Here is a 26,932-nt window from a genome sequence, read left to right as displayed (position 1 = left end):
CGGGCGCCCAGCATCCTCTACGGACTACGAGAAATAGATTTAAGTAAAATCCTATTTTCTCTAACGTCCTAGAGGATGCTGGGGACTCCGTAAGGACCATGGGGATTATACCAAAGCTCCCAAACGGGCGGGAGAGTGCGGATGACTCTGCAGCACCGATTGAGCAAACAGGAGGTCCTCCTCAGCCAAGGTATCAAACTTATAGAACTTTGCAAAGGTGTTTGACCCCGACCAAGTAGCAGCTCGGCACAGTTGTAATGCCGAGACCCCTCGGGCAGCCGCCCAAGAAGAGCCCACCTTCCAAGTGGAATGGGCCTTAACCGATTTAGGCAATGGCAATCCTGCCGTAGAATGCGCCTGCTGAATAGTGTTACAGATCCAGCGAGCAATTGTCTGCTTTGAAGCAGGAGCGCCAACCTTGTTGGCCGCATACAGAACAAACAGAGCTTCAGTCTTCCTGATCCTAGCTGTTCTGGTCACGTAAATCTTCAAAGCCCTGACCACATCCAGGGACTCGGAGTCCTCCAAGTCCCGTGTAGCCACAGGCACGACAATAGGTTGGTTCATATGAAAAGATGAGACCACCTTGGGCAGAAATTGAGGACGAGTCCTCAACTCTGCCCTATCCACGTGAAAAATCAGGTATGGGCTTTTATATGATAAAGCCGCTAATTCCGAAACACTCCTTGCAGAAGCCAAGGCCAACAACATGACCACTTTCCAAGTGAGGTATTTCAACTCCACTGTTTTGAGTGGTTCAAACCAAGGTGACTTGAGGAAACTTAATACCACGTTAAGATCCCAAGGCGCCACCGGAGGTACAAAGGGAGGCTGAATATGCAGCACTCCCTTCACAAAAGTCTGTACTTCAGGAAGAGAAGCCAATTCTTTTTGAAAGAAAATGGATAAGACCGAAATTTGGACATTTATGGACCCTAATTTTAGGCCCAAATTCACTCCCGTTTGAAGGAAGTGAAGCAAACGGCCCAAATGGAACTCCTCCATAGGAGCAGCTCTGGCCTCACACCAAGAAACATATTTCCGCCATGCCATCAAACGCAGCCGCAGTAAGTCTTGGAACAGACAGGGCCCCTGCTGCAGCAGGTCCTGCCTTAGAGGAAGAGGCCACGGATCTTCTGTGAGCAACTCTTTCAGATCCGGACACCAAGTCCTCCTTGGCCAATCTGGAACAATGAGAATTGTTCTGACCCTTCTTAGTCTTATTAATCTCAACACCTTGGGTATGAGAGGAAGAGGAGGAAACACATAGACCGATCTGAACACCCATGGTGTCACCAGAGCGTCTACCGCTACCGCCTGAGGCTCTCTTGATCTGGCGCAATACCTCTTTAGCTTTTTGTTGAGACGGGACGCCATCATGTCTATTTGAGGCAGTCCCCACCGATCCACGATCTGTGTGAAGACTTCTTGATGAAGTCCCCACTCTCCCGGATGCATGTCGTGCCTGCTGAGGAAGTCCGCCTCCCAGTTGTCCACCATCGGGATGAACACTGCTAATAGTGCGCTTACATGGCCTTCCGCCCAGCGCAGAATCCTGGTCGCCTCTGCCATGGCCACTCTGCTCCTTGTGCCGCCTTGGCGGTTTACATGAGCCACTGCCATGATATTGTCCGACTGAATCAGAACCGGTTTGTTCTGAAGCCACTCCTCCGCCTGGCATAGGGCGTTGTAAATGGCCCTTAACTCCAGGACATTGATGTGGAGACAAGTCTCTAGGCTTGACCAGAGACCTTGGAAATTTCTTTCCAGTGCGACCGCCCCCCAACCTCGGAGGCTCACGTCCGTGGTCACCAGGATCCAGTCCTGGATGCCGAACCTGCGACCCTCTAGGAAGTGGGAACTGTGCAGCCACCACAGGAGAGATACCCTGGCCCTGGGAGACAGGGTGATCCGTTTCTGCATATGTAGATGGGACCCGGACCATTTGTCCAATAGGTCCCATTGGAAAGTCCTCGCATGGAACCTGCCGAAGGGGATGGCCTCGTATGAAGCCACCATCTTCCCCAGAACCTTTGTGCAATGATGCACAAAACCTTTTTTGGCTTTAAAAGGTTCCTGACCAGGGCTATGAGCTCCTGAGCCTTCTCCACCGGAAGAAAAACTCTTTTTTGGTCTGTGTCTAGAATCAGGCCCAAAAAGGTCAGACGCGTTGCAGGTACTAGCTGGGATTTCGGTAAACTGAGAATCCAGCCGTGCATCTGCACCGTCTTCACGGACCGAAACACGCTGTCCAGCAACTTCTCCCGAGATCTCGCCTTTATAAGGAGATCGTCCAAGTACGGGATAATTGTGACTCCCTGCTTACACAGGAGCACCATCATTTCCGCCATTACCTTGGTGAAAATTCTCGGGGCCGTGGAAAGACCAAACGGCAACGTCTGAAATTGGTAGTGACAATCCTGTACTGCAAATCTCAGAAACGCCTGGTGAGGGGGGGAAATCGGAACATGAAGGTACGCAAAATAAAAGGACCGCGCTTTAGGCTTACTGATGGACCAAGCTGCTATAGGAGTATGGAGGGAATCCACTTATCCCAATGTTTTGTTAAGAGACCAAAGAAAAAATCTCCAAGCGCTCTGGTATCAGATATTGACACTTATTTAAAATTAATAATTAAACATTTTAATGAGGAATATTTTTTATTTATTTAAAATGTAAATATAAACACAAGAAAATACATTTATTGATTTTTAATCTATAAAAGTGAGTCCTAATACCGGTATACTAACATACAGACAATACAACATATAACATATATTATAGGTAAAGGACCTCCACAGATTTTATAACTTAAGGAATAATTAGTCCTTTATAATATGCTGTATACTGAATCCCAAGCTTTTATAATGTCCTTGTTTGGGAATTTAGTGTTAGATGTAACTCAGGCAAAGTCCATAATCTTCTTGGGCATTCATCAGCATAGATAAAAAGTCACTTTTAAAAGTTGGGAATCACCTCAACTTACTTGTACATCCGTTGGTGTCAGAGAGAGCAAAGCATCAGATGTCCGCCGGCAGACGTGGTAAGGTGCTCTAGTATCAACTAGTTTCGCCTGTCTAGCAGGCTTCGTCAGGATAACCGAGTGCACCCTCTGTCATGCTTTTAAAGCTCCCTCTGATGACGGTTCTCATGGAGACGGATAGATACTTCCGCTCCTCCGGTAATGGTTCCTATGGAGACGGACAAACACTTCCGCCCCTCTTGGTAGCGGTTCCCATGGAGAGGGATCAACACTTCCCTCTCCATGGGACTCACTTTTATAGATTAAAAATCAATAAATGTATTTTCTTGTGTTTATATTTACATTTTAAATAAATAAAAAATATTCCTCATTAAAATGTTTAATTATTAATTTTAAATAAGTGTCAATATCTGATACCAGAGCGCTTGGAGATTTTTTTCTTTGGTCTCTTAACAAAACATTGGGATAAGTGGATTCCCTCCATACTCCTATAGCAGCTTGGTCCATCAGTAAGCGTAAAGCGCGGTCCTTTTATTTTGTCTTTTCAAAGTCTTTTTTCCACTCAAAGGGCAGCAGCTATTTGCACGATGACACTTAATAAAGAAGAACGTATAAGGCTATTAAATGATCTGATACCAGTACAGGGAAGAATTCCACAAATAACAACAGAAGTGACAGAGGAAACATTTTGTGAATTGTATACTAGACTAGAAAAACTAGAAATACAAGAAATCAAACAATGGTGGGAAAGTACCACACTTGGGAAATATATTGAAAAACAGATGATCCCTAGAGGTTTAAGAATGACTAAAGTACCATCATTTTTATCAAAAAATGGGGAATTTGTAAAAAAATGGAACGATATATTAGATGCATGTTCCTTTCGTCTAATGAAATTAATTATTGAGGACAGGGAAGCATCTATTAGAGATCTAGAGGAAGAAATTCTCATTATACGAAAAAAATTTAAACCCCTAGAAAAATTGACAGATTTTCAAAACTTGGAGACTCTGACCAAGAATAAGTTGCAGAGAATAGAACATGAAGTAATTGAGCAGAAACGGAAGAAACTGGTCAGAGATCTGGAAGACTATAAGGGGGATTTTAGGAATTGGAAAATAGAAAACCAAATGAACAGAATAGAAAATAGATCAAGAAATGACTATCGTTTGGCTCGCCAATGGAATACGACTAGAGATACTTCAACTCAACGGAAGGACAGAGATGAAACTAGGGAACAGACCTATCCGATACCAAATGAGAAGTATGGGTATAGAAGTAGGAATCCCAATGATAGATATTGGGAACAATCACGTACCAGAATGAGGTCACCAACAACTAGGAAACTAATGACAGATAGGTACCCAAGCACCTGGAACAATAAGGAAGGATATCGGAAGTTGGAAAGAGAAGAACGAAGATATGAGGCTCCTTATAGATACAAGAGAGATAGATATCCCACAGCGGAGACTTTGAAAAAAAGTTTCAATCATGGAAGAGAAGATCACCAAGAAAAACTTGATGTCTCAGCTCGAACCTTGATGGCCAGATTGAATAATAGAGGAAAAGGTAAACCGGGAAGTGGAGAAAAACATTCAGTAGAGGAAGAAGATGAAGAAGTGGATGATACAGAAGCTTTTCTAGATGCTTTTTTAGAACTAGCTCAGAAGAACACCTCCTCTTTAAATCTAGGCGCAATCCCAAAAAAATCACCAGACCTGAACATGAAAAAAAGACGGAGACGAAAGAGAGACTCAAATACAACAGAAGGGGAAAGCGAGGTGGAACAAAAAACAGGTCAAAATAAAAAACTGAAAAAAACAGCGAAGAAGTCTCAACGCAGGGGATTTTCAACCTAAGTAAATATAATCTAAGTGCCTCTGAGACATCAATTTTGCAGAAAGGCCTGAAATTTGCACCGACCAATACTCTAGATAAATTTAATACTTTTATAGATTTGGAGAAGTTTATTAGAAAAATCGCGTTGAAAAAGTTCTTTAAGCGGAAAGAAAAAGAAAATACAGGAGAAAGAGAAACAAGACTGGACAGATTTGAACATTCAAACCTAAAGGAAAGATCTACGTTTTATCCAGCCCATCTGAAAGATCACTACCTTACCACTTTCCAAAGAATGGTAGAAGATGATATCAGAAGAATACCGGACAACATCAGACAGAAAGGAAAATGGAATCTAACCAAGAATGAGAGCAAGGCCCTCAAAATGCTACAAAAGAATGAAAAGATCGTGATAAAACAGGCGGATAAAGGTGGGGGTATTGTCCTTATGGACACAGATCAGTATGATAAAGAATCAAGAAGACTCCTAAGTGATGAAACAACCTATCAAGTTTTACAGAAAGATCCTACAGATGGATTCAGAAAAGAACTAGAAAAAATCCTTAAGGAAGCTAAGGAGAAAGGGATTCTAACAAAAGATGAATATAAGTTTATATATCCAGAATACCCGATGATGGCTTATTTTTACCACCTGCCAAAAATCCATAAGGATCAGACCACTCCACCGGGAAGGCCAATAATAGCTGGAATCCAATCATTGACCTCCAACCTTTCTTGTTATATAGATACATTCTTGAAACCCTTTGTAATAAATCAGCGAAGTTTTATTAAAAACACCACACAAATTCTAAATAAACTTAATGGGATTATGTGGAAAGAGGGCTACCTTTTGGCCACATGTGATGTCAAGTCTTTGTACACCTTAATTAAACATGACCAAGGGATGGAAAATGTCCGCAGGATTATTACAAATGAATCAAGTATGAATAAAGAAAAAATTGATTTCATCTTGGAAGGAATAAAATTCACTCTTAACCATAACTATTTCCGATATGCAGATGATTGCTATATTCAAACCCAAGGAACAGCTATGGGCACAAATTTTGCCCCTTCCTATGCGAATTTATTTCTCGCACAATGGGAAAATGAGCATATATGGGCGAATAACCCATATTTAAACAAAATCGTCTTATGGGCAAGATATATTGACGATGTCTTCCTTATTTGGGATGGAAAGTCCATGGACTTGGAGAAATTTATGGAGCAGCTGAATAATAATGTGTTCAATTTAGAATTCACAAAAGAAATCAGTGAATCTAGCGTGAATTTTTTAGATCTGACTATATTCATCCAGGAAAATAAAATAGAGACCAGAACTTTTACAAAGGATGTAGATTGTAATAGCTATTTAAATTTTCAGAGTAATCACCATCTGAAGTGGCTTTCGAATATTCCAAAGGGGCAGATGAAGCGGATTAGGAGAAACTGCTCAAGGAAAGAAGACTATGAACAACAAACTAAGAAAATAATTCAACAATTTGAGAAGAAGAACTATGAAAGATCAAGCCTAAAAAAGAATAAAGAGGAAGTGGATCTAATAGACAGAAATGATCTCCTTCGCTATAAAGAAAAGAAGAACATCCAAGAAGAAATTCTGTTCTTAACGAATTACTCTAGTCAACGAGGTCTATTAGAAAAAAGTATTTTTAGACATTGGCATATATTGACAGCCGATAAAGAATTGGAAGATATTCTTCCCAGGAAACCAAAAGTGATCTTTAGGAGAGCGCCTACAATAAAAAATAAAATCGTAAAAGGGATCCTCAAGAAAGAAACAAAAGGGAAAGAAACCTGGCTAAAAGAATCAGAACCAGGTTTCTTCAACTGTCATAATTGTATAGCCTGTAAAAAAACCAAGAATACATCGACGAAACCAATTCAAAAATATACATCAAGCAAAACAGGAAAGGAATACAAAATAAATGAAAGAATTACCTGTAATTCGAAAGGGGTGATCTATTTACTTATATGCCCATGTGGGCTACAGTATGTGGGGAAGACGTATCGCAATCTATACGTCAGAATCAATGAGCATTTAAATAATATAAGGAAGAATAAGGAACATCATAGTATTCCAGAACACTTCACCAAGAAACACAATAGTGACCCCTCAGGTCTAAAGTTTATAGGTATTAAAATGGTAAAGAAACCCTGGAGAGGTGGTAACTGGAATGATCTGCTATTAAAGGAAGAAGCAAGAACAATGTTTAATCTAGGAACACTAATACCGGGAGGCCTTAATGCTGAATGGGACCTTCATCCATTTCTGAAGGAGAATTAAAAAAAGGACTGGTTCTATTAGTATCACTTTTATTTATCTATTAAATATTTGGTATAACTATATACATACTATTATTTTAAAAAAATATATATTTATATTTTCTAAAGCAATTAGGTATTAAGTAATTTAAAATAAAAAAAAATTATATAAAAAAAATATATTATGAATTCTAATCACTGTGATTTATGTTGTTTTGTTCGTGTGGTCAATAAGGGGGTAAATTAATCCCATGATCAGAGAAAAATACTGGTTAAAGAAGGGCAGAAGCTGTGGGCAATGAAGGCGACATATAAAGCTGAAATAAGGGCGGAAACTACATCATAAGTGAGAAGAGGTGCGGAAGTTTTCACCCGTCCCCATGGAAACCGCTACTAAAGGGAGTTAAGGGTGGAACAGATGGAGGAAACCAATCAAAATGGAAATATAAACGGAGCATCCATAGCCATGACAACGGTGAATAACAAAAGGGAAGAATGAGGACGGAAGTGACGCGTCCTGTGGAGGAAAACTGAAGCAAGGGTGGAAGCTAGGACGAGGGGCGGAAGTGTTGATCCCTCTCCATGGGAACCGCTACCAAGAGGGGCGGAAGTGTTTGTCCGTCTCCATAGGAACCATTACCGGAGGAGCGGAAGTATCTATCCGTCTCCATGAGAACCGTCATCAGAGGGAGCTTTAAAAGCATGACAGAGGGTGCACTCGGTTATCCTGACGAAGCCTGCTAGACAGGCGAAACTAGTTGATACTAGAGCACCTTACCACGTCTGCCGGCGGACATCTGATGCTTTGCTCTCTCTGACACCAACGGATGTACAAGTAAGTTGAGGTGATTCCCAACTTTTAAAAGTGACTTTTTATCTATGCTGATGAATGCCCAAGAAGATTATGGACTTTGCCTGAGTCACATCTAACACTAAATTCCCAAACAAGGACATTATAAAAGCTTGGGATTCAGTATACAGCATATTATAAAGGACTAATTATTCCTTAAGTTATAAAATCTGTGGAGGTCCTTTACCTATAATATATGTTATATGTTGTATTGTCTGTATGTTAGTATACCGGTATTAGGACTCACTTTTATAGATTAAAAATCAATAAATGTATTTTCTTGTGTTTATATTTACATTTTAAATAAATAAAAAATATTCCTCATTAAAATGTTTAATTATTAATTTTAAATAAGTGTCAATATCTGATACCAGAGCGCTTGGAGATTTTTTCTTTGGTCTCTTAACAAAACATGAAGGTACGCATCCTTTATGTCCAGGGACACCATGCAATCCCCTCCCTCCAGGCCGGCGATGACCATTCTGAGCGATTCCATTTTGAACTTGAACCTCTTCAAGTACAGGTTCAGGGATTTTAGATTTAGAATGGGTCTGACCGAACCGTCTGGTTTCGGTACCACAAACAGGGATGAATAATAACCCTCTCCTTGCTGGAGATGAGGAACCTTGATTATCACCTGTTGAATGTACAATTTGTGAATTGCCGCTAACACTAGCTCCCTCTCTGACGGGTAAGCCGGCAGAGCCGATTTGAAAAACCGGCGAGGGGGCATGTCTTCGAATTCCAGTCTGTATCCCTGGGAAACAATCTCTATTGCCCAGGGATCCACCTGTGATTGAACCCAGACGTGGCTGAAAAGACGAAGACGTGCCCCCACTTGATCTGACCCCCCCCCCCCCCCCCCGGAAAGCCCCAGCGTCATGCTGTGGACTTTGCGGAAGTAGGGGAGGACTTCTGCTCCTGGGAACTAGCTGAGTGCAGCTTTTTTCCCATGCCTTTACCTCTGGCAACGAAGGACGATCCTAGTACCTTCTTGTTTTTATTGGAACGAAAGGACTGCATTTGATAATGTGGTACCTTCTTAGAATGCTGCGGGGGAACATAAGGTAAAAAAATTCGATTTACCGGCATTAGCAGTAGAGACTAGGTCCGAGAGGCCTTCTCCACACAACTCCTCCCCCTTGTAAGGCAATGACTCCATATGCCGCTTTGAGTCGGCGTCTCCCGTCCACTGTCGGGTCCACAAGAGCCGCCTAGCAGAAATAGACATAGCGTTTATTCTAGAGCTTAGTAAACAAATGTCTCTCTGAGCATCCCTCATATACAAGGCAGCATCTCTGATATGCTCCATGGTCATTAGAATGGTATCCCTATCTAAGGTGTCCATCTCCGTAGATAAGGAGTCTGCCCATGCCACGACAGCACTACAAACCCAGGCCGACGCCATGGCCGGCCTAACTATAGTTCCTGAATGTGTGTAAATGTGCTTCATGGTAATTTCCTGCTTGCGATCAGCAGGATCCTTGAGGGAAGCAGTTTCCGGAGAAGGCAGTGCCACCTTCTTGGATAAGCGTGTGTCAGCGCCTTGTCTACTTTAGGCGCAGATTCCCATCGTATCCGATCCTTCTGTGGAAAAGGATACGCCATGAGAATCCTTTTGGGAACATGGAGTCTCCTATCCGGAGATTCCCAAGCCTTTTCGCATAATTCGCTTAGCTCAAATGAGGACGGAAACGTGACCTCAGGCTTTTTCCCTTTATACATGTGAACCCTCGTGTCAGGGACAGGGGGTTCCTCCGTGATATGCAAAACCTCTTTTATGGCAATAATCATGTACCTAATACCTTTTGCCACCTTCGGCTGTAATTTTGCATCCTCATAGTCGACACTAGAGTCAGTATCTGTGTCGGTATCTGTGTCAGCGACCTGGGATATGGGGCGCTTTTGAGACCCTGAAGGTCCTGGCACCACAGGGACAGGCACGGACTGGCTACCTGACTGATCCCTAGCTTCAGCCTTGTCTAATCTTTTATGCAGGAGATTTACATTTGCATTCAAGACATTCAGCATATCCACCCAGTCCGGTGTCGGCGTTGCAGACGGCGACCTGACATTCAAGCACTCCCCCTCCACATTAAGCGAGCCTTCCTCATCAAACATGTCGACACACACGTATCGACACACTGCACACACCCAGGGAAACTTTTTCTGAAGACAGTATCCCCTGAAAGGCCCTTTGGAGAGACAGAGAGAGAGTATGCCAGCACACACCCCAGCGCAACAACCTGGAGACCAACACAGAATGCTTTTCCCCAGCAGCGCTGTATTATACTTTATCCGCCAATTATGTTCCCCTCCCCCCCCTCTCTTTTTAAACTCCCTTCACCGTGTGAAAGCAGGGGAGAGTACAGGGAGCTTCCTCTCAGCGTTCTGTGGAGAGAGAAATGGCGCTGGTGAGTGCTGAGAAAGAAGCCCCGCCCCCTCGGCGGCGGGCATCTGTCCCGCTCAAAATCGTGTAAAATGGCGGGGGCTCAATTATATACATGTACAGTGCCCAGCTGTACATCTATATACCTATTTGCCATCTAAGAGGTGTTATTATTGCTGCCCAGGGCGCCCCCCCTTGCGCCCTGCAGCCATACAGTGACCGTAGTGTGTGAGGTGATGTGGAGCAATGACGCACAGCTGCAGTGCTGTGCGTTACCTCTGTGAAGCTGAAGGCTTCTGCCGCCTGAGACGTCTTCTTGCTTCTGTTCTTCTGGCTCTGTGAGGAGAACGGCGGCGTGGCTCCGGGGGTGGACGCCCAGGACGAACCTGTGTTCACCCCCCTGAAGTTAATGGTGTCCAGTAGCCGAGGAAGCAGATCCTATCAGTTAAGTAGGTCTGCCCCTCTCTCCTCAGTCCCTCGATGCAGGGAGCCTGTTGCCAGCAGTGCTCCCTGTGAAGAAAGTAAAAATCCAAACAAAAATGCTTTCTGTAGCAAAGAACTCAAGAGAGCTCCCTGCAGTGCGCCCTTCATCCTCTGGGCACAGTGTAAAACTGAGGTCTGGAGTAGGGACATAGGGGGTCATTCCGAGTTGTTCGCTCGTTATTTTTTTTTTCGCAAAGGAGCGATTAGTCGCTAATGCGCATGCGCAATGTCCGCAGTGCGACTGCGCCAAGTAAATTTGCTATGCAGTTAGGTATTTTACTCACGGCATTACGAGTTTTTTTCTTCGTTCTGGTGATCGTAATGTGATTGACAGGAAGTGGGTGTTTCTGGGCGGAAACTGTCCGTTTTATGGGTGTGTGCGAAAAAACGCTACTGTTTCTGGGAAAAACGCGGGAGTGGCTGGAGAAACGGAGGAGTGTCTGGGCGAACGCTGGGTGTGTTTGTGACGTCAAACCAGGACCGAAACTGACTGAACTGATCGCAGATGCCGAGTAAGTGTGGAGCTACTCAGAAACTGCTAAGAAGTGTCTATTCGCAATTTTGCTAATCTTTCGTTCGCAATTTTGATAAGCTAAGATTCACTCCCAGTAGGCGGCGGCTTAGCGTGTGCAAAGCTGCTAAAAGCAGCTTGCGAGCGAACAACTCGGAATGAGGGCCATAGAGGGAGGAGCCAGTGCACACCCAGAATCCAAAGCTTTCTTAAAGTGCCCTATCTCCTGCGGAGCCCGTCTATTCCCCATGGTCCTTACGGAGTCCCCAGCATCCTCTTGGACGTTAGAGAAAATACATTTTGGGCCTAGTTCAGACCTGATCGCAGCAGCAAATTTGTTAGCTAATGGGCAAAACCATTTGTATTGTAGGGGGGAAAGATATATGTGCAGAGAGAGTTAGATTTGGGTGGGGTGTGTTCAAACTGAAATCTAGCATTGTAAAAATAAAGCAGGCGGTATTTACTCTGCACAAAAACAATATAACCCACCCAAATCTAACTCTCTCTGCACGTGTTGTATCTGCCACCCCCTTGCAGTGCACATGGTTTTGCCCAACTGCTAACAAATATGCTGCTGCGATCAGGTCTGAATTAGGCCCATTGACTTTTCACCCACCTATGATTCACCCCCACTGTGTACAACAAATAGCCTAGTACATCAGGGCAAATAAATACTATATTACATGTAATAGGCAAAAATATGCATTAGAGCTGCACTGTTTGCTCTGCTAGCAATTATCAGCAGTCAGTGTGTGATGGGCTGGGGAAAGCTGGGAGTGTTCATGTCTAAGAGGAGTTCCGGTCAGATCCACTCTGCTGCTCTGCTGGGTGCATGGAATGCTCAATGGTTCACCTGCACAATCACATTGTGGGACAGACAGGCCCGAACCAGGGGGGTGCTGCGGGCACAGTAGTCCCGGTCCCAGTCTCTTTAACAGCCAAAACCGCTCATGTCGCCGTCCGCCCGCCGCTTTGCTCCGCTCCCTTTTCGTGCCCGAAATCTGACAGTCACAGGAGGGGGAGAGGACGCTGCTACCATCAGTTGTAAGCATCCCTCCCAAAATGGCCGCTGCCTCATAGGAGACAGTTATTAAAGATACTAGAGGAGGCTCCTCTAGTATCTTTAATAGCTGTCCCCTCTGAGGCGGCGGCCATTTTGGGAGGGACGTTTTCAATTGAAGTTTGCAGCATCCTCTCTCCCTCTCCTGTGTCAGTGTCAGAACTCGGGTATGAAAAGGGGCGGGGTGACCAGAATGGAGGGGGTGAGTCTACACGGGACCAGGCTGGCTGCTACCACAGGTCACAGGAGTATGCTCTGCAACAGCTCCTGTGATAGGTAAGTTAGGGAGAGTAAGAGAAAGTGTGTGTGTGTGTGTGTGTGTGTGTGTGTGTGTGTGTGTGTGTGTGTGTGTGTGTGTGTTGTCATTATGTGTAAGCGGTGCGGCGCTACTATTGGAGGCATGTATAAACACCACCACTACTGTTTACAGGAATTATTTATTTATTTTTAGAATTTTTTTTTTTTTTTACTATATATATATACAGGTTGAGTATCCCTTATCCAGAATGCTTGGGACCAGAGGTATTTTGGATATCGGATTTTTCCGTATTTTGGAATAATTGCATAGCATAATGAGATATCATGGTGATGGGACCTAAGTCTAAGCACAGAATGCATTTATGTTTCATATACACCTTATACACACAGCCTGAAGGTCATTTTAGCCAATATTTTTATAGCTTTGTGCATTAAACAAAGTGTGTGTATATTCACACAATTCATTTATATTTCATATACACCTTTTACACACAGCCTGAAGGTCATTTAATACAATATTTTTAATAACTTTGTGCATTAAACAAAGTTTGTGTACATTGAGCCATCAAAAAACAAAGGTTTCACTATCTCACTCTCGCTCAAAATAGTCCGTATTTTGGAATATTACGTATTTCGGAATATTTGGATATTGGATACTCAACCTGTATATATATATATATATATATATATATATATATAGTGGGGTGGGGGGCGGCCCTGCCTATTTTGTCAGTCCCAGGCCCCACAATTTCTGATGGCAGTCCTGGGGACAGATGTACTAGGCCTTGTGATAAAGTCCCAGCCTATCAGCTCCTGTCATTTTTCAAACCCAGCCTGTGACATGGCAGTTAGGAGCTTATTGGCTGGTACTTTATCACTATGAAATATATTATTTTTCAATGCATCTTCCCCACAGTGTAAGAAGTGGGAGGCAGCACCTCTCTTCCTCCTCCTCCCACAGCCTATTTACTCTGATCCCTCCTGTCATGATTCCAGCGCAGCGATTCTCCATATACAGATGGAGCCACACCAGTCGTGGCTCCGAATGTGCCTGGGCATGCCCGTCCGGACGCGCCTAATTCCGAGAGCATTTCCGTCCGGGTGTGCATGCACCCATGATGGAGACGCGCCCCAATCACTAGAATGGGAGAGCGTTTCCATCCAGGGCGTTCGTGACGGAGACGCTGGCAGAAATGCGCCACATTCACTAGAATGGAGAGCGTCTCTGTGCACTCCCAACGGGGCTAGGTGGACGGATCGCCTAGTCATGCTCGGAGTACACACCTGTAATGGAGAAGCCTCAGATGAGCACGGCTCCATCTGTACATCAATCTGAGAACCGCTGCCCGTAACACCTTACTGATTGCCTTAACGCATGTGATTAATCAACGCAGTTACTGCCACCAACAGAAGTACTGATTACTGTGCCAGTCAGGCCAAGCGACCTTGAGAGACCACGCCCAGGGCAAGCTCTGCTCCAACTCACACACACCATTATGAATACATAAACAAAAAAATGTGACATGAGCCTCTCTGGGTTTGGGTGTGAAAACACAGAATCCAGACCTAAAATTAAGATTTTTAATTCAAGTAAAAACTTCAAACCTTATAGTTGCAAATAGTTACAAAAAAAAGAATGGTTACAAGAATATAATAGTGTAAATAGTCACATCAGTAATCACAATTTCAAGAAATAACAATAAGGGGAAAAAAGACTACGTTACAATTACCTGTAGAGTCGAATGCTTTCATCTTTATGGCTTGCTTTAAAGCCCTGAACCTGGTTCCTGGGCAAACAGACTGTTGTTCTGGTACACCAGGCCAGGAAGACCATTTCACACCTGCGTAGACAATGTGTCTTCCATGCACTGAAGGCTTGACCCCTGCTGTGTTTACACAGGATTCTAGGGCTGATTAGCATCTGTCTCTGAACGTCTGTTGGAAATGAGCACATTCCAGCAGATCAATTAACTTTCTACCATTTGACATGCGAAGACATTCAACTTTTACAATACATTGATACATCAGGCAATGCGAATAATACAATTGTTCAATCATGCCCAGTCCGATATAAGCTTGGACACTACATAGACAGCCCCTTACATTCTGTGCCAGGAGAGGATCTGCGTGCTAACTCCTATCTTAGGGCCATATTTATTAAACATAATTATCTCATTATTCCAGCGTAAAAGCTGGAAAATTTGATATTTATGTTTTCTCCATATTTAAGTACAGTGAAAACTAGGAGAAATTACTGATGTCACTTACTTTTCAAAACACAGTGCCTCCCCCTTAGAATCTAATGGGGGCTTTTTCCTGATGATATTTATATTAACTGGACAAGAGATATTTATCTCTTTTATTTATAACTAACTTATCTCCATCCCAGATGGTGATACTGTCAGTAGACTTTCCCCTCAGTACCCTTACTGTCAGCACTAGATTCCCATACACACATAGTGGGCCTGATTTAGAGGTGGGTGCAGCTTCTCCAGATGGTGATATGTAAACTTTCCCCTCAGTACCCTGTCAGCACTACATTCCCATGCGCACATATTGGGCCTGATTCACAGGGATATGCAGTTAATTTACCCGCTGTCTGGATCCCGATGGTCAGGATACCGACACCGGAATCCCAACAGCCGACAATGCCGACAGCTGGTATCCCAGCAAGCAGGGGCTATTCCCACTCGTGTGGTGAGTGTAACTAGACACTAAGCCTGCAGCGTGGCCAGCGCAGTGAGCCCGCAAGGGGACTCTTTGCACTCGCCCTGCTGCCGTCATACTGGCAGCCAGGATACCGCTGTCAGTATACTGCCAGCCGGCATCCCAACCACCAGTAAATCCTACTGATCCCTGCATAGGTGTATGCAACGCAGATGTCGGAAGCAAACAGCCAATGTTTTCCACCTGTGCATGCATATGAGTCGCACTGCACATGTATCCTGATTGTACCTACCGGCGGATCGCAGAATGATTTTAGACACAGACAGAAGCAATTTTGGGGGCAATCCTAGTAGGTAAGGTGGCTAGTCAGATGCAGTCATGCCCTGTCCAGTGACTGCGTCCAAAGACACAGTTGCACTGGCATCACCTGCCATGTTCTGGCGGTGTATTGTGTCCATTGGTATGTTAGTGCGGGAAAATGTGATGCAGCACTTGAGCGTCTCAGTATATTATTGTAGATGCGCTGCGCCAAAAAATGCAGTCACAGCTACAACTAAGTTCACCTCTGAATCAGGCCAAATATATCTAGATAGATAGAGATGATTGTGTTCTGACAAATTAAGATGATAGAGACCCCATTAGTGGAAAGAACAGGCAGCACGCCACAGACTGGATAAAGGAAAAATTATATTGTGCAAAGACAGGCATAGTGGTCGACCATATTTAAACATATAATATATATACATATATATGTTATGGTACATAGACACAAACATATATATATATATATATATATATATATATATATATATATACAGTTGTGCTCATAAGTTTACATACTCTAGCAGAATTTGTGATTTTCTGGCCATTTTTCAGAGAATATGAATGATAACTCACAAACTTTTCTTTCACTCATGGTTAGTGGTTGAGTGATGCCATTTATTGTCAAACAATTGTGTTTACTCTTTTTAAATCATAATGCCAACAGAAACTACCCAAATGACCCTGATCAAAAGTTTACATACCCTGGAGATTTTGGCATGATAACATCCACACAAGTTCACACAAATGGGTTTGAATGGCTACTAAAGGTAACCATCCTCACCTGTGATCTGTTTGCTTGTAATCAGTGTGTGTGTATAAAAGGTCAGTGAGTTTCTGGACTCCTGAAAGACCCTTGCATCTTTCATCCAGTGCTGCACTGACGTGTCTGGATTCTGAGTCATGGGGAAAGCAAAAGAATTGTCAAAGGATCTGCGGGAAAAGGTAATTGAACTGTATAAAACAGGAAAAGGATATAAAAAGATATCCAAGCAATTGAGAATGCCAATCAGCAGTGTTCAAACTCTAATTAAGAAGTGAAAAATGAGGGATTCTGTGGAAACCAAATCACGGTCAGGTAGACCAACAAAAAGTTCAGCCACAACTGCCAGGAAAATTGTTCTGGATGCAAAGAAATATCCACAAATAACTTCAGCTGAAATACAGGACTCTCTGAAAAAAAAGTGGTGTGGTTGTTTCAAGATGCACAATAAGGAGGTATTTGAAGAAAAATGGGCTGCATGGTCGAGTCGCCAGAAGAAAGCCATTACTACGCAAATGCCACAAAGCATCCCGCTTACAATTCTCCAAACAGCACAAAGACAAGCCTCAAAACTTCTGGAACAAAGTCATTTGGAGTGATGAGACCAAAGTTGAACTTTTTGGCCACAACCATAAACGTTACATTTGGAGAGGAGTCAACAAGGCCTATGATGAAAGGTACACCATTCCTACTGTGAAACACGGAGGTGGATCGCTGATGTTTTGGGGATGTGTGAGCTACAAAAGGCACTGGAAACTTGGTCAAAATTGATGGCAAGATGAATGCAGCATGTTATCAGAAAATACTGCAGGAAAATTTGCACTCATCAGCCTGGAAGCTGCGCATGGGACGTACTTGGACGTTCCAACATGACAATGATCCAAGACACAAGGCTAGGTCGACCTGTCATTGGCTACAGCAGAATAAAGTGAAGGTTCTGGAGTGGCCATCTCAGTCTCCTGACCTCAATATCATTGAGCCACTTTGGGGAGATCTCAAACATGCATTTCATGCAAGACAGCCCAAGAATTTACAGGCACTGGAGGCTTTTTGCCAAGAAGAATGGGCAGCTTTACCATCTGAGAAAATAAAGAGCCTCATCCACAACTACCACAAAAGACTTCAAGCTGTCATTGATGTTAAAGGGGGCAATACACGGTATTAAGAACTGGGGTATGTAAACTTTTGATCAGGGTCATTTGGGTAGTTTCTGTTGTCATTATGATTTAAAAAGAGGAAACACGGTTGTTTGACAATAAATGGCTTCACCCAATCACTAACCATGAGTGAAAGAAAAGTTTGTGAGTTATCATTCATATTCTCTGACAAATGGGCAGAAAATCACAAATTCTGCTAGGGTATGTAAACTTACGAGCACAACTGTATATATATATATATATGTGTGTGTGTGTGTATTTATATATATATAGCAGGAGGGCACAACTGATATGTAGTATATTGGAGGGCATAGTGTGTGTGTGTGTGTGTGTGTGTGTGTGTGTGTGTGTGTGTGTGTGTGTGTGTGTGCGTGTGTGTGTAAAACATGTAAGAGGCCGCCCCAATCGAATTGTCGGCTGTTTCCCCCCTCCCCATCAAAGTGTCATCTGTCTCTCTCTCTGCACCCACCACCACCACCACCACCACCCGATCGCAGCGCTGGCAGTGTCCCCCTCACCATCACAGAGCCACCCGTCTCCCCTCTCAACATCTAAGTGCCAGCTGTCTCCATCATCACCATCAAAGTGCCTGTTGTCTCCCTCCCCACCCCCACACAATTGCAGCGCCAGCTGTGTCTCCTCATTTATTTATTACTTATTTATTAACAGTTTCTTATATAGCGCAGCAAATTCCATTGCGCTTTACAATTGGAAATAACAATGATATAACAAAACTAGGTAATAACAAACAGTCATAAAGGTAGGAAGGCCCTGCTCGCAAGCTTACAATCTATAGGAAAATAGGCATGTATGCACAAGGAAAGGTGCTATCTATTGCATAGTTGTCCGCCAGATTGCAAAGGTTCTTGGTGGGCTGTATGATATGGTCATACAGCAATGATGAACCGGGATCGAGAGGAAGGGAAAGTGAAGAATGACAAGACATGTGAGGATATGTGTAGACTGTGCAGAGTGGATGCAATTTGATAGGAAGGTTTATGAAAGTTATGTGGGCGGTTCTGGAATTTAACATGCTTGCCTAGAGGTGAGTTTTCAGGGAACACTTGAAGGTTTGGAGACTAGAGGAGAGTCTTATTGTGTATGGTAGGGCATTCCACAGAGTGGGTGCAGCCTGAAGACAGTCCTGCAATTGTGAGTGGGAGCAAGTAATGAGTGTGGGTGAGAGACGCAGGTCTTGTGAAGAGCGAAGAGGTCGGGTTGGGAGATATTTTGAGATAAGGGAAGTGATGTACGTTAGTGTAGTTTGGTTAATGGCCTTGTGTGTGAATAAAAGTATTTTGTATTGAATACGGTAGAATACAGGTAACCAATGGATGGACTGACAGAGTGGATCTGCAGACGATGAACGTATAGCGAGGAAGATTAGCCTTGCCACTGCATTCAGAATGGATTGTAGTGGTGAGAGTCTCGTTTTGGAAGACCAGTTAGGAGACTATTGCAATAATCAATGCGGGAGATAATGAGAGCATGGATTAGAGTTTTAGCAGTGTCTTGTGTAAAGTATGGTCGTATTTTGGATATGTTTTTTAGATGCATGTAACATGATCTTGAGACAGAATGAATGTGGGGAACAAAGGACAGATCAGAGTCAAGGATGACACCTAGGCAGCGAGCTTGTGAGGTAGGGTAGATAGTCGAGTTTTCAACAGTGATAGAGACATCAGGTTGGTACCTACTATTGGCCGGTGGAAATATAATTAACTCTGTCTTTGAAATATTAAGTTTGAGGTGGCGAGATGTCATCCAAGATGAAATGGCAGAAAGGCATTCAGTGACACGGTCCAGTACAGATAGGGACAAGTCAGCGGAGGATAGGTAGATTTGAGTATCATCTGCGTACAGATGATACTGAAATCCAAAAGAGCTGATTAGTTTACCAAGAGATGAGGTATAGATAGAGAAAAGCAGAGGACCCAAGACTGAGCCTTGCGGTACTCCAACTGAAAGAGGTAGCAAAGAGGAGGTAGATTCAGAAAGCGAACACTGAAGGAGCGATTAGATAGGTAGGATAGGAATCAAGAAAGGGCTGTGTCTTTAAGACCTAGGGATTGTAGTGTTTGTATGAGAAGAGAGTGGTCAACAGTGTCAAATGCAGCAGATAGATCTAGAAGAATAAGTAGTGAGTAATGGCCTTTAGACTTCATAGTGACCAAATCATTAACCACTTTAGTCAGTGCTGTCTCTGTGGAGTGTTGGGAACGGAAGCCTGACTGAAGTGGGTCCAAGAAAGTGTGTGAGTTAAGAAAATGTGTGAGTCGAGTGTAGGCAAGTCTCTCAAGTAACTTAGAGACACAAGGGAGCTGAGAGAAAGGGCGGTAGTTTGAGAGAGCGTTAGGGTCAGAATTTTGTCTTTTTTAAATGGGAGTAATCACTGCATGCTTGAAGAGTGAAGGAAAAATACCAGTAGAGAGAGAGATTACAGATGTTAGTTAAGGTAGGGATGAGCCACCAGAGACAGAGCTTTACTTATTTGTGAGTGCACTCATCAAAGTTCTTCCTTTCACACTCCACCCCTCAATCATAGCGTCGCCTGTGTGTCCCCTCAACATCATAGTGCTGGCTCTCTTAACTCCCCCCCCCCCTTCCCGTCTGATTGCAGCGCCGACTGTCTCTCCCCCCCCCCATCCCAATTGCAGCACAGGTTGTGTCCCCCCTCACCATCACAGTGACAGCTGTCTCTCTCCCCTCACACCTCCCCACCTGATATAAGCACTGGCTGTGTCTCCCCTCACCATCAAAGTGCCAGCTGTCTCTATCTCTACTACCCCCTCCTCCTGATCGCAGTGCCAGCTGTCTCCCCCCTCACCATCACAGTCTGGCTGCTTCTCTCCCCCCTACATTCCCCAACACAGTGTCAACAATACAATGCAAAGAATATAAAGTAAAGTATAAAGAGGAATTTAATAAATAGAGCCCTTACTTTAAAACTTCTCTTCAGCTGTCTGTCCAGTGCCCACAGCCACATATGTCAGATCACTGCAGCACTGTCGTTTGAAACACACGTTCTGATCCCCGCATTATCCTCTCCACACAGCACGCACCCTAACACTCGCAGACCCTCCACCCTCCCTTACTGATGGCCTGCTGGTGTATGACTGGGTGCAGGGTGGAGGCGGGCCCCAGAGGCAATCTGAACCCAGAAGTACAGTATTCAGATCTTATCACACATGCGGCTGCTATCGGCGGGCCCCCTGAGCCCCGCCGGGCCCTAAGCGGCTGCTCATGTTGCCTAGTGGTAAATCCATACTGTTCAGCAGACAATAATATACTAAGTGAGGTCCGAATAATAGTCAATAGGAAGGCAATATTAGCATGCATGAGTGAAATAGAAACATGATCTAAAGACAAGTCCAATATTTGGTACACAGTGGTTGTTAGCAAAGGGACTGCACAGCAGAGTCAGTAAACATGCCAGGCCAGTACATGGTTAAATCCAATATGGGAGCAGGCAGTGATTTTTTTCCTGGTCACAGGGAGATTTGATTCTTGAAATGCGTTTAACCAGAGAAGACAACTTTATCCAATTATGTTTTGTTAGCTCTCCTGTTATGTACTTACCACAGCACAGCATTTTAAGTACAGCATTTGACAAGGAGAAAAAAAAGGAAGAGGACAGGAAATCTATAAATTTGAAAGTGAAAACACTGGACAGGAAAGTAGTCAAAAAGAGTTAGAAGTCAGATGGCTCATTCAAATGTTCGCAGGGTTTCGCGCAAGAGCAAGTTTAAAGAACAATCAACTAGCATTGACTGCTAGGTAAGGTCTCAGTTTAAGTGTTACGGTGTGGGATTCTAATCTTAGACAGGTTAGAAGGAAGCACATTTGCACACACTTTTAAACCATGCCAGGTGTTAGGGATCCATATGTACAAATTCTGAATGAGCGATAAGTTAGTGCAACACATAAGACAATGAGCAGACAAAGGTTGTCCCAGAAAATATTGTTTAGAAAATTTTGGAATGTTGTAGGGTCATCGGCTAAGCTAAAGAGCATCACAAAAAACTCATTGTATCCAGAAGAAACACATCTACCACTTAAGTTTAACTTTGTATAAATTCAGGCTGAATGGAGTCTTTCAAATAATTTCGGTATGAACGATAATAACGTGTATACCATTTGTGTATGGTTACTGCATTCAAGCACAATAGCCCCTGTCTAGTCAAATTATCATTAATGTATTCTTTGAATGTAATGTAACTAACATCTGACATCTTGTCAATGTCCCTTACTGCTTCGCCTTCTTAATAATTAGTGATGTGCACGGGAAATTTTTCGGGTTTTGTGTTTTGGTTTTGGATTCGGTTCCGCGGCCGTGTTTTGGATTCGGACGCGTTTTGGCAAAACCTCCCTGAAAATTTTTTGTCGGATTCGGGTGTGTTTTGGATTCGGGTGTTTTTTTACAAAAAACCCTCAAAAACAGCTTAAATCATAGAATTTGGGGGTCATTTTGATACCATAGTATTATTAACCTCAATAACCATAATTTCCACTCATTTTTAGTCTATTCTGAACACCTCACACCTCACAATATTATTTTTAGTCCTAAAATTTGCACCGAGGTCGCTGGATGACTAAGCTAAGCGACCCAAGTGGCCGACACAAACACCTGGCCCATCTAGGAGTGGGAGAGAAAGAAGGCTCTTGTGTGGGCGCACTCTGTACAGGAAAAAGTTCCTATGAAATATGTCAAAGAATGTTTAAAACATAACTTTTATTGGTATTCATGTAAACATAATTTACCCATCTAAATGATCCATGAAAAAAATAGGGATTTATAAAAAATATTAAAATGTTCTGGTCTCTTGTTAAGAAGAGTGATTGGAAAGGTTGTAGACACAGAATTGTCATACCACCATTTCCCCTGACCAGTACAGATTTCTGTATTAATCGGACCGAGGAGTGGTCAAAGCATTATTGTAGGAATATCCAACTATAATCACTATTATTAAGTGGATATGTTGTTAATCAATGATCACCAGACTTTAGCACCTGAATCACTTGACAAATATCACAATTATGAGTAGAGAAGACATTGGGCTGCACTGAACATTCACTGAGTAAATAAAGAGATATAGAATAGAAATAGTGGTGATACTGCTGTTGGCGAGTTCTTCACACACAGAGAGGAAACAGATTCCTGCTCTACAACACCAAGTATTCCCAGGCAGTCTCCTTTCCTGGTACTGACCCGGCCCAACGCTGTTTAGCTTCCAAGATCGGACGAGATCGGGCGATGGCAGCGTGGTATGATAGTAGAGAATAGTATGATCAGTACGCCAATGAGAGTGCACCTATATAGGAAGTAATAGGTAGGAAATGATAGAAAAAATGAGAAAGAAATTGAAAGATAAGCAAAAACAGGTGGATCTGCTTTCCACGTTAGGCACGGTTCAACAGTACCCACGTCCATGGTTCTGTGCTCCGTGGATCATGGATGAGAGTCCACGAGACAGGTGAAGAAGTGAATGAATCTAGATTGGTGTTCTTGATTGTTAGGGTTATGACCCAGACTGGGTAATAGATTAAGTTAATGACACAGAGTATTACTGTGGATACGGTTTATCTAACAAAAATGATCACCACAGTAAATTGTTTAGGCAGCCTGCCCCCAAATGCTGTCACTAGGATCTTCCTAGGAAATATCAGTTATCACAGAGTATGGTGCTAGGCGGCGGTATTATCGCCACAATAAACAAATAAGTTAATTAGGCAGCCTGCCCAAAAATGCTCTAAGAATAGTAAATGAACACAGGCATGTATATAGCATGCACAATGAATTTCCTACACAGAGAACACAGTGATGAATTTAGCATGCCAACAATTCACAATTCATACAGATCAAATGCAAACAAATGCAAAAAAATCAAACAGTATCATACAAATTCATAATCCTAAATAGGAAGAACAAAACAGCTGACCTGTGATTAGGAATGAACCTGACAGGCTATATCTGTCAGGTGCCGCAAAGAAATAAATGAATAAACATGTAGGTGAAAATGTAAAGGATAATAATGTGCTGGCCTCTGTTGGAGACTGGAAATGTAGCCCGTATCAGAGGACAATACCTTACATAGGGAAAAAATTCTATGCTGTAATAGGCAATTAGTATAGATGCACTGGTGGTGTGCCTGAGTGTGATATTGCTGTCTGTGTGTCCACAGAACAGCGGGGGCTTACAGCACTCCAATCAGAGGGCAGACGAATGGATCAGCGCATGGTCAGGTGCAGAAGTCTGGTGCCATGTAGTCACACCATATGCGGACCCCCGTAGGAAGACGCGTTTCACCAGTATCGGGCTGGTTCACTTCCGGACCTGTGGGCTCGGAATTCTTAGCCTTTTCCTCGCAGCCCCAGTTGCGGGAGAATGTGAAGGAGGAGCTGTTGACGGGTCACGTTCCACTTGACTTGACAATTTTCTCACCAGCAGGTCTTTGAACCTCTGAAGACTTGTGTCTGCCGGAAAGAGAGATACAATGTAGGTTTTAAATCTAGGATCGAGCACGGTGGCCAAAATCTAGTGCTCTGATTTCCACAGATTCACCACCCGTAAATCCTGGTTAAGCGAATTAAGGGCTCCATCCACAAGTCCCACATGCCTAGCGGAATCGCTCTGTTTTAGCTCCTCCTTCAATCTCTCCAGCTTCTTCTGCAAAAGCCTGATGAGGGGAATGACCTGACTCAGGCTGGCAGTGTCTGAACTGACTTCACGTGTGGCAAGTTCAAAGGGTTGCAGAACCTTGCACAACGTTGAAATCATTCTCCACTGCGCTTGAGTCAGGTGCATTCCCCCGCCTTTGCCTATATCGTAGGTAGCTGTATAGGCTTGAATGGCCTTTTGCTGCTCCTCCATCCTCTGAAGCATATAGAGGGTTGAATTCCACCTCGTTACCACCTCTTGCTTCAGATGATGGCAGGGCAGGTTCAGGAGTGTTTGCTGGTGTTCCAGTCTTCGGCACGCGGTGGCTGAATGCCGAAAGTGGCCCGCAATTCTTCAGGCCACCGACAGCATCTCTTGCACGCCCCTGTCGTTTTTTAAATAATTCTGCACCACCAAATTCAATGTATGTGCAAAACATGGGACCTGCTGGAATTTGCCCAGATGTAATGCACGCACAATATTGGTGGCGTCGTCCGATGTCACAAATCCCCAGGAGAGTCCAATTGGGGTAAGCCATTCTGCAATGATGTTCCTCAGTTTCCGTAAGAGGTTGTCAGCTGTGTGCCTTTTATGGAAAGCGGTGATACAAAGCGTAGCCTGCCTAGGAACGAGTTGGCATTTGTGAGATGCTGCTACTGGTGCCGCCGCTGCTGTTCTTGCTGCGGGAGGCAATACATCTACCCAGTGGGCTGTCACAGTCATATAGTCCTGAGTCTGCCCTGGTCCACTTGTCCACATGTCCGTGGTTAAGTGGACATTGGGTACAACTGCATTTTTTAGGAAACTGGTGACTCTTTTTCTGACGTCTGTGTACATTTTCGGTATCGCCTGCCTAGAGAAATGGAACCTAGATGGTATTTGGTACCGTGGACACAGTACCTCAATCAATTCTCTAGTTCCCTGTGAATTAACGGTGGATACCGGAAACACGTTTCTCACCACCCAGGCTGCCAAGGCCTTAGTTATCCGCTTTGCAGCAGGATGACTGCTGTGATATTTCATCTTCCTCGCAAAGGACTGTTGGACAGTCAATTGCTTACTGGAAGTAGTACAAGTGGTCTTCCGACTTCCCCTCTGGGATGACGATCGACTCCCAGCAGCTACAACAGCAGCGCCAGCAGCAGTAGGCGTTACACTCAAGGATGCATCGGAGGAATCCCAGGCAGGAGAGGACTCGTCAGACTTGACAGTGACATGGCCTGCAGGACTACTGGCTTTCCTGTCTACGGAGGAAATTGACACTCAGGGAGTTGGTGGTGTGGTTTGCAGGAGCTTGGTTACAAGAGGAAGGGATTTAGTTGGTAGTGGACTGCTTCCGCTGTCACCCAAAGTTTTTGAACTTGTCAATGACTTCTGATGAATGCGCTCCAGGTGATGTATAAGGGAGGATGTTACCCCTACTTATTACAGCTTGACAAAGGCAACACACGGCTTGACACCAGTTGTCCGCATTTTTGTTGAAATAATTCCACACCGAAGAGGTGATTTTTTTTGTATTTTGACCAGGCATGTCAATGGTCATATTCGTCCCACGGACAACAGGTGTCTCCCCGGGTGCCTGACTTAAACAAACCACCTCACCATCAGAATCCTCCTTGTCAATTTCCTCCTCAGCGCCAGCAACAACCATAATCTCATCCTGGTGTACTTCAACAGTGATATCTTCAATTTGACTATCAGGAACTGAACTGCGGGTGCTCCTTCCAGCACTTGCAGGGGGCGTGCAAATGGTGGAAGGCGCCACCTCTTCCCGTCCAGTGTTGGGAAGGTCAGGCATCGCAACCGACACAATTGGACTCTCCTTGGGGATTTGTGATTTAGAAGAATGCACAGTTCTTTGCTGTGCTTTTGCCATCTTAAGTCTTATAAGTTTTCTAGCAGGAGGATGAGTGCTTCCATCCTAATGGGAAGCTGACCCACTAATCATGAGGAACATAGGAGAGGGCCTCAGCCGTTCCTTGCCACTCCGTGTCGTAAATGGCATATTGGCAAGTTTACGCTTCTCCTCAGACTATTTTAATTTTGATTTTTGGGTCATTTTACTGAACTTTTGTTTTTTGGATTTTACATGCTCTCTACTATGACATTGGGCATCGGCCTTGGCAGACGACGTTGATGGCATTTCATCGTCTCGGCCATGACTAGTGGCAGCAGCTTCAGCATGAGGTGGAAGTGGATCTTGATCTTTCCCTATTTTACCCTCCACATTTTTGTTCTCCATTTTGTAATGTGTGGAATTATATGCCAGTAATATATTTATCAATAGCAATGGCCTACTACTATATATACTGCGCACAAAAACTGAAATGCACCACAGGTATGGATGGATAGTATACTTGACGACACAGAGGTAGGTAGAGCAGTGGCCTACTGTACCGTACTGCTATATATTATATATACTGGTGGTCAGCAAACTGTGCAAAACTGAAATGCACCACAGGTATGGATGGATAGTATACTTGACGATACAGAGGTAGGTAGAGCAGTGGCCTACTGTACCGTACTGCTATATATTATATATACTGGTGGTCAGCAAACTGTGCAAAACTGAAATGCACCACAGGTATGGATGGATAGTATACTTGACGACACAGAGGTAGGTAGAGCAGTGGCCTACTGTACCGTACTGCTATATATTATATATACTGGTGGTCAGCAAACTGCAAAACTGAAATGCACCGCAGGTATGGATGGA

The 26,932-nt window shown here is 43.8% G+C and overlaps 1 long non-coding RNA gene and 1 pseudogene across 1 annotated transcript in view; both read right to left on the bottom strand.

The window, feature by feature from the left end:
- LOC134921338 (uncharacterized) overlaps positions 1-26,932 on the bottom strand; it is a 100,175-nt gene that overhangs the window by 4,473 nt on the left and 68,770 nt on the right. Inside the window, exon 2 of the long non-coding RNA XR_010177477.1 lies at positions 14,381-14,585. This is a non-coding gene — a long non-coding RNA (uncharacterized LOC134921338). The remainder of the gene's footprint in view (positions 1-14,380; positions 14,586-26,932) is intronic.
- On the bottom strand, positions 22,719-22,837 carry LOC134953301 (5S ribosomal RNA; annotated as a pseudogene).

This window comes from Pseudophryne corroboree, chromosome 1, assembly GCF_028390025.1.
Source record: "Pseudophryne corroboree isolate aPseCor3 chromosome 1, aPseCor3.hap2, whole genome shotgun sequence".
Classification (NCBI taxonomy): domain Eukaryota; kingdom Metazoa; phylum Chordata; class Amphibia; order Anura; family Myobatrachidae; genus Pseudophryne; species Pseudophryne corroboree.
Note: the sequence above shows the minus strand (reverse complement) of the source record. Positions and strands in the feature narration are given on the sequence as shown.